The sequence below is a fragment of the Notolepis coatsorum genome, assembly GCF_963971535.1.
Source record: "Notolepis coatsorum genome assembly, chromosome: 4".
In the NCBI taxonomy this organism is placed as follows: Eukaryota; Metazoa; Chordata; class Actinopteri; order Aulopiformes; family Paralepididae; genus Notolepis; species Notolepis coatsorum.
In genome coordinates, this window is record NC_140168.1 from 121,465,066 (window position 1) to 121,471,611 (window position 6,546).

The window sequence follows — 6,546 nt, forward strand, 5'->3', positions numbered from 1 at the left end:
CCGAAAATAGTAATCTAACGCGTTAATCTTTACAAGCCAGTAATCTGATTGCAGTTACTTGTCCAAGTGGCTGTGCGTTACTATTTCGTTACTATCTCATCATAATGCAGGCGGAATGCAGTATTTTCTTTCGTTTTCGACAGTCAAAAATACGTTTGAAGCTGTTTTCCTTGTATTAGGGAGTGACGTCACAGCACGCAACCTCACAGAGTTGTACCATGCTGGTGGGCGCGGCTGTTATTGTTATTATCAGGCTGACCTAAACATAGCGAGCTAGCAGGGAGACGCTCACGCTGGTAACGCTTTCTTGCACTGGAAGTTCAATCACTAGTCTACTACTTAACGTTTGTGTCAGCTAAGCCGGGTGAAAAAAACATTCACTATGCAGAGGAAACAAAATACTGTCTACCGCATCTGGAATATACAGCACAGCATGACCAAACGGATAGAAGCCGAAGCATCGACTTCTACAGGACTTGGAGGTGCACCAGCCAAACAGCAAAAGCTGGATTTCTTTACTGGATTTAAACTTTACTACCCACACTTGAAGTGCTGATGCACTCTGAAGGACACCCTGCAGGACACGACTGCAGGCCTTCCAGATGCCATAGTGCAGGTATGTTCCACCTTTGAGTTAAACATCTTTTGCATTGCATTATTCATGAACATGGAACACCATACTGCAGTATGTAGGTTGTCAGTAGCACACAATAATAAATAATAATAATAATAATAATAATAATAATAATAATAATAATAATAATAATAATAATAATAATAATAATAATTATTATTATAATAATAATAATAATAATAATAATAATAATAATAATAATAATAATAATAGCATAGGAGGAGCAGTACTGTTTAATAGACTGTTTTTTAAGAGCATGAGCTTCAGATAGACCTTCAAACATAAAGAACATTTTCTTGAAGTATAACACTCCAACCCATCAAGTGCTCCTGTGGAACGGCTTTTTAGTCTGGGAGGGTTGGTGCTCACGCCTAGAAGAAACAGACTTTCTGACAAGAGGTTTGAGAAGATTCTGTTACTGAGATATAATCACTGGTTTACTCACCCCTCTCCCCTGTTTCACTAGGAACATTAGAACCATATCTGAATAGGGCAGGCCTCAAAGGTAGGCTACATATCAGCCTGCATGTGGTGTTATTGACCATTTATCTTTTGTGAAATCTATAGATCTATAGATAGGCCTACCTGCCCTATTAGTACATTTTACTCAAACTGAGTACATTTTACAATTTTTTTTTTGTCATTCTTATGTTGTGGCAGCAGCAGGGGGGACGACTTCGTAACCTAGTTACTTTCAAAGTAACTAAGTTACTCTGATAATCAAGTAATCAGTAAAGTAACTAAGATTACTTTTTAAAGGAGTAATCAGTAATCAATTACTTTTACAAGTAATCTGTGGCATCACTGCTTATAACATTTATTCGATGCGTATTCGAGTTGAGGGCATGCTGAATGTGATCAATAGGGTCCAGCTGCAGCGCCGGAGAATCCTGGCCGTAGCTGGAGGCTACTCGAGTACACACAGACAGTGGAGCTGTTTGCAGATAGCGAGCATTTTGACTTGTTGCGTGGTGGCGATGTCTCGCAGATAATACAACTACAAGTATGATTATATAATATATTTTTTTTATAAAAAAAAAATATAAAAAAATTTTATATAAAAATATTTCTTTTTGGTATACCAAATAACATCGGCCGATATGGCTCAAGACGATCGGTGATCGGTATCGGTGGCAAAAAACGTGATTGGGGCATCCCTAGCCTATAGTGAACACACACACACACACACACACACACACACACACATACACACACATGTACACACACACAGATCTATAACATGATTAGTAAAAGTGCTTTGGCTAATTGCCCCATTCGTTCCCCGAACAGTGTGTGTGTGTGTGTGTGTGTGTGTGTGTGTGTGTGTGTGTGTGTGCGTGTGTGTGTGTGTGTGTGTGTGTGTGTGTGTGTGTGTGTGTGTGTGTGTGTGTGTTTGGTCTTTAGGTACCATTAGTGGATAATGACAAAGGTGGAGGTCAAGGAGGAGAAGAAGTGTTAGATTCTAGAGAGAGAGAGAGACATAGAGAGAGAAAGAGAGACAGAGACAGAGAGAGAGAAATAGAGAGAGAGAAAGAGATAGAGAGACAGAGACAGAGAGATACAGAGAGAGACACACACACATAGAAAGAGAGACAAGGAGAAAGAGAGAGAAAGAGATTAGAGAGAGAGAGACACACACACACACAAAGAGAAAGAGAGAGAAAGAGATGAGAGAGATAGAGAAAAAGAAAGACAGAGATACAGGGAGAGAGAGAGGGAGAGTGAGAGGGGGTAGTGAGAAAAGAGGGTGTAGAAATGAGAAAATTAGTGAGAGATAAAAGGAGAGAAAGAGAGAGAGAACCAAAAGCACATTCCACTGACACACTTTCCCACACACGTGATTCCATTTCTCACACACGCACACACACGCACACACACACACACAGACAGACACACACACACACACACACACACACACACACACACACACACACACACACGCACACACACACTATAAGATAAAGATAGTTCTCTCTCATTCATTCATTCATTATGAGCGCAGAGAATAGGGGGAGCTCTCTAGGGAACTCTAGGCTGGCTAGTACTATATCCCTGCTATAGTCGTTATACAAGCTATACAGTCATCCTTATAAACCCTGTGTGTATGCATGTGTGTATGTGTGTGTGTGTATTTGTACTTGTATTTTGTATCTTGTGTGTTTGAGCGCTCGCATCATGTGTATCTGTTAGCGTGTAATGCACGTCGACTACTAGTAATTCATACCACTCAACAAATCATTCAAAGTAGTAGTTGGCGTAAAGTGTCGCACTGTAGTCGCAGGGAGTGTGGGGCTGATTCATGCTTCACTTGGTGCTGAATGGGTTATCATTTTCCCAAGAAAGAAAAGCACATCCCAATGGTATCTGCGATTGTGTATTCAATTGCTCTTTAATGAGCACTGAATAACAATATTGTGGAGTTGTTGATTATTCAATTAGTCGACTAAGGACTATTTCCTGTCCTAAAAGCTCACACATATACATAAGAGGCAAGTCTAAATAGAAAAGCACAAATACCGTAGCTGAATACATTTTGTATTTGAACTGATTTGTCAAATCGGTGACTATTGGACAATTAATTATTTCCTGCTAAAGTTGTCACCATCATCATCATCATCATCATCATCATCATCATCATCATCATCATCATCATCATCATCAAGGCTGCATTCTTTGGGTTGGGTTCCTGAATCTATCTCACCATTCCTAACTCTCCCTGGCTGCGCTCTCACTCGACCTTCTGTCTCTCTCTGCCTCTGTCTCTCTGTGCTCTTTGTCTCTCAATCTTTCTCCGACTGAAGATATCTGTCTCTCTCTCTCTCTCTCTCTCTCTCTCTCTCTCTCTCTCTCTCTCTCTCTCTCTCTCTCTCTCTCTCTCTCTGGAACAAAGAGACATGTTTTGGGGACATTTCTGCAAGAAGGACAAAGGAGAGGTCATGTGGGGGACGATGCAAACGGTTTATAAGGGGCCGATGAGAGTAGGGTTGGGCACCGAAAACCGGTTCTAATTAGGAACCGGTTCCTAACTTCCGGTTCTGGAACCAGAAGTAACATACCTGCATTTCGATTCTTAAAAAAAAAGGAAAAAAAAAAAAAAAAAAAAAAAAAATTATAACTTTGTTAATTAATACCCTAGTTACAGTACAGCAACCAAATTAAACTGTATCAAGTCAACTGACAATGTGAATAGTATGAAAAAAATGTAAAATTTTCAAAACAAAAAACAATTCTCCTTCGAAATAAGCTGTGACCTCCTGCACCTCAAAGAATCGGAATCGAGAATCGTTCAGAACAGGAATCGATATGGAGAATCGGAATCGGAACCGGAATCGTTCAAATCCAAACGATGCCCGACCCTAGATGAGAGCGAGACTTAAAATGGACTATCAATACTATACGTTATCTGAGGGAGTTCTAGGGTTATTGGGGCACTCTCTTTAGAGTTGTGGACCTATACGGAGGTGTGGTGGTGACGTCATTGTTGTTTTTCCGGTCTGTCCACCTCGCTTGAAATGGCAATGTATTTCCAATAGACACATTTGTAAATCGTCTAGTTTAAAACAAATAAAGCATGAACATTGGCATGTTTCAAGTTCAAGTTTCAAGTTTGTTTATTGGGACAAATGGTGTACAGTACCTGTCTGTGTGTATTCATCCACAATCTATAGCTCAACATGAAACAATTAGCAATTAATCGTCAAATAATTATGTTGAATTTTATTTCAACCAAAAATGCTTAAACAATAATGTTAGTGATAGAAGGGGACTCGTTTTCTGCACAAATGGAAAGCTTGCCAATGTTCATGAGGCAGAATTATTACAATAGCCGATAATACATTTTCCCAATGATAAATCCCTATACGGGTGGACCGCGCGGGAAACTGAAATGACGTCAGACTACACCTCCCTATAGGTGAGCCCTCTGTAGAGTTGAGGGGTTATAGGGGAGCTATCTGTAGAGCTGAGGGGTTATAGGGGAGCTATCTGTAGAGCTGAGGGGTTATAGGGGAGCTATCTGTAGAGCTGAGGGGTTATAGGGGAGCTATCTGTAGAGCTGAGGGGTTATAGGGGAGCTCTCTGTAGAGTTGAGGGGTTATAGGGGAGCTCTCTGTAGAGCTGAGGGGTTATAGGGGAGCTATCTGTAGAGTTGAGGGGTTATAGGGGAGCTATCTGTAGAGTTGAGGGGTTATAGGGGAGCTATCTGTAGAGCTGAGGGGTTATAGGGGAGCTCTCTGTAGAGTTGAGGGGTTATACGGGAGCTATCTGTAGAGCTGAGGGGTTATAGGGGAGCTCTCTGTAGAGTTGAGGGGTTATAGGGGAGCTCTCTGTAGAGTTGAGGGGTTATACGGGAGCTATCTGTAGAGCTGAGGGGTTATAGGGGAGCTCTCTGTAGAGTTGAGGGGTTATAGGGGAGCTATCTGTAGAGCTGAGGGGTTATAGGGGAGCTATCTGTAGAGCTGAGGGGTTATAGGGGAGCTCTCTGTAGAGCTGAGGGGTTATAGGGGAGCTATCTGTAGAGTTGAGGGGTTATAGGGGAGCTATCTGTAGAATTGAGGGGTTATAGGGGAGCTCTCTGTAGAGTTGAGGGGTTATAGGGGAGCTATCTGTAGAGTTGAGGGGTTATAGGGGAGCTCTCTGTAGAGTTGAGGGGTTATAGGGGAGCTATCTGTAGAGTTGAGGCGTTATAGGGGAGCTATCTGTAGAGTTGAGGGGTTATAGGGGAGCTATCTGTAGAGTTGAGGGGTTATAGGGGAGCTCTCTGTAGAGCTGAGGGGTTATAGGGGAGCTCTCTGTAGAGTTGAGGGGTTATAGGGGAGCTATCCTGTAGAGTTGAGGGGTTATAGGGGAGCTATCTGTAGAGTTGAGGGGTTATAGGTGAGCCCTCTGTAGAGTGAGGGGTTATAGGGGAGCTATCTGTAGAGTTTAGGGGTTATAGGGGAGCTATCTGTAGAGTTGAGGCGGTTATAGGGGAGCTATCTGTAGAGTTGAGGGGTTATAGGGGAGCTCTCTGTTGTGGAGGGGGAATATATTTTTGTGGATCTATTGCAGCTGATTTATTTAATTTGTGTTATTTCTGTATTCCTAGTAAACTAATGTTTCAATGTGGTATTTCAGTATAAGTACACAATTAAACCAGCTTGTTAAACCTGAAACTCTCTCTCTCCTCACTCCCCACATTCCAGAGCATTACATCACAGCATTGCGTCATCGCGTTTAAATCGTTGAGTCTGGTATGTCTACTTAACTTGACTGCTGTTTTTTTCTATTTATTTTATTATTTCTCACAGGAAATGAAAGGGACGACATTACTGGCGCAGACTCTGCTGAAATCTAGATTCTAATATAAAATGATAACAATAATAATAATAATTATTATTATTATCAATTAATTCATTAACACCAACATTTTCGGGAAATTAGGAAAGATTTACCCATCTCCCCCTTGACATCTGGATGCATTTTTGGAATATTTTCCAATGCATTTTCAGCAGCTAGCATCATCTACTTTTCTCAGAACCCCACCCCCCGCTCCCCCCACCAACCGTTCTTCAGGAATTAAGACAGTACCGTCTGACGCTCACGCACAGTTGGACTGGTTACAAGACATTCTCCGCGTCTTGGCCCGGCTCCGTCCCGATGGGTCATCGTGGAACATTTTCTCCGTGTGGGAGGTGATGTTTGCTGTCCGTTACGGTAATAAAGATGGCAGAATCTGAGATATCGGGCGTCTTCTTGGTGGCCTGTAAAGCGCATACCGTGCGTGCGTGCGACGTAATAGGTTCGAAGCCCACTCATCATGGCCTTTGTCCGAGAAGACTCACACCTCTAAAAGGTTAAAAGCCACCGGAGATACGCGTTTTTCCCCTTTCTATTGCCGATAATACAGTACGGTGTGACCACTAAGAGGAAAT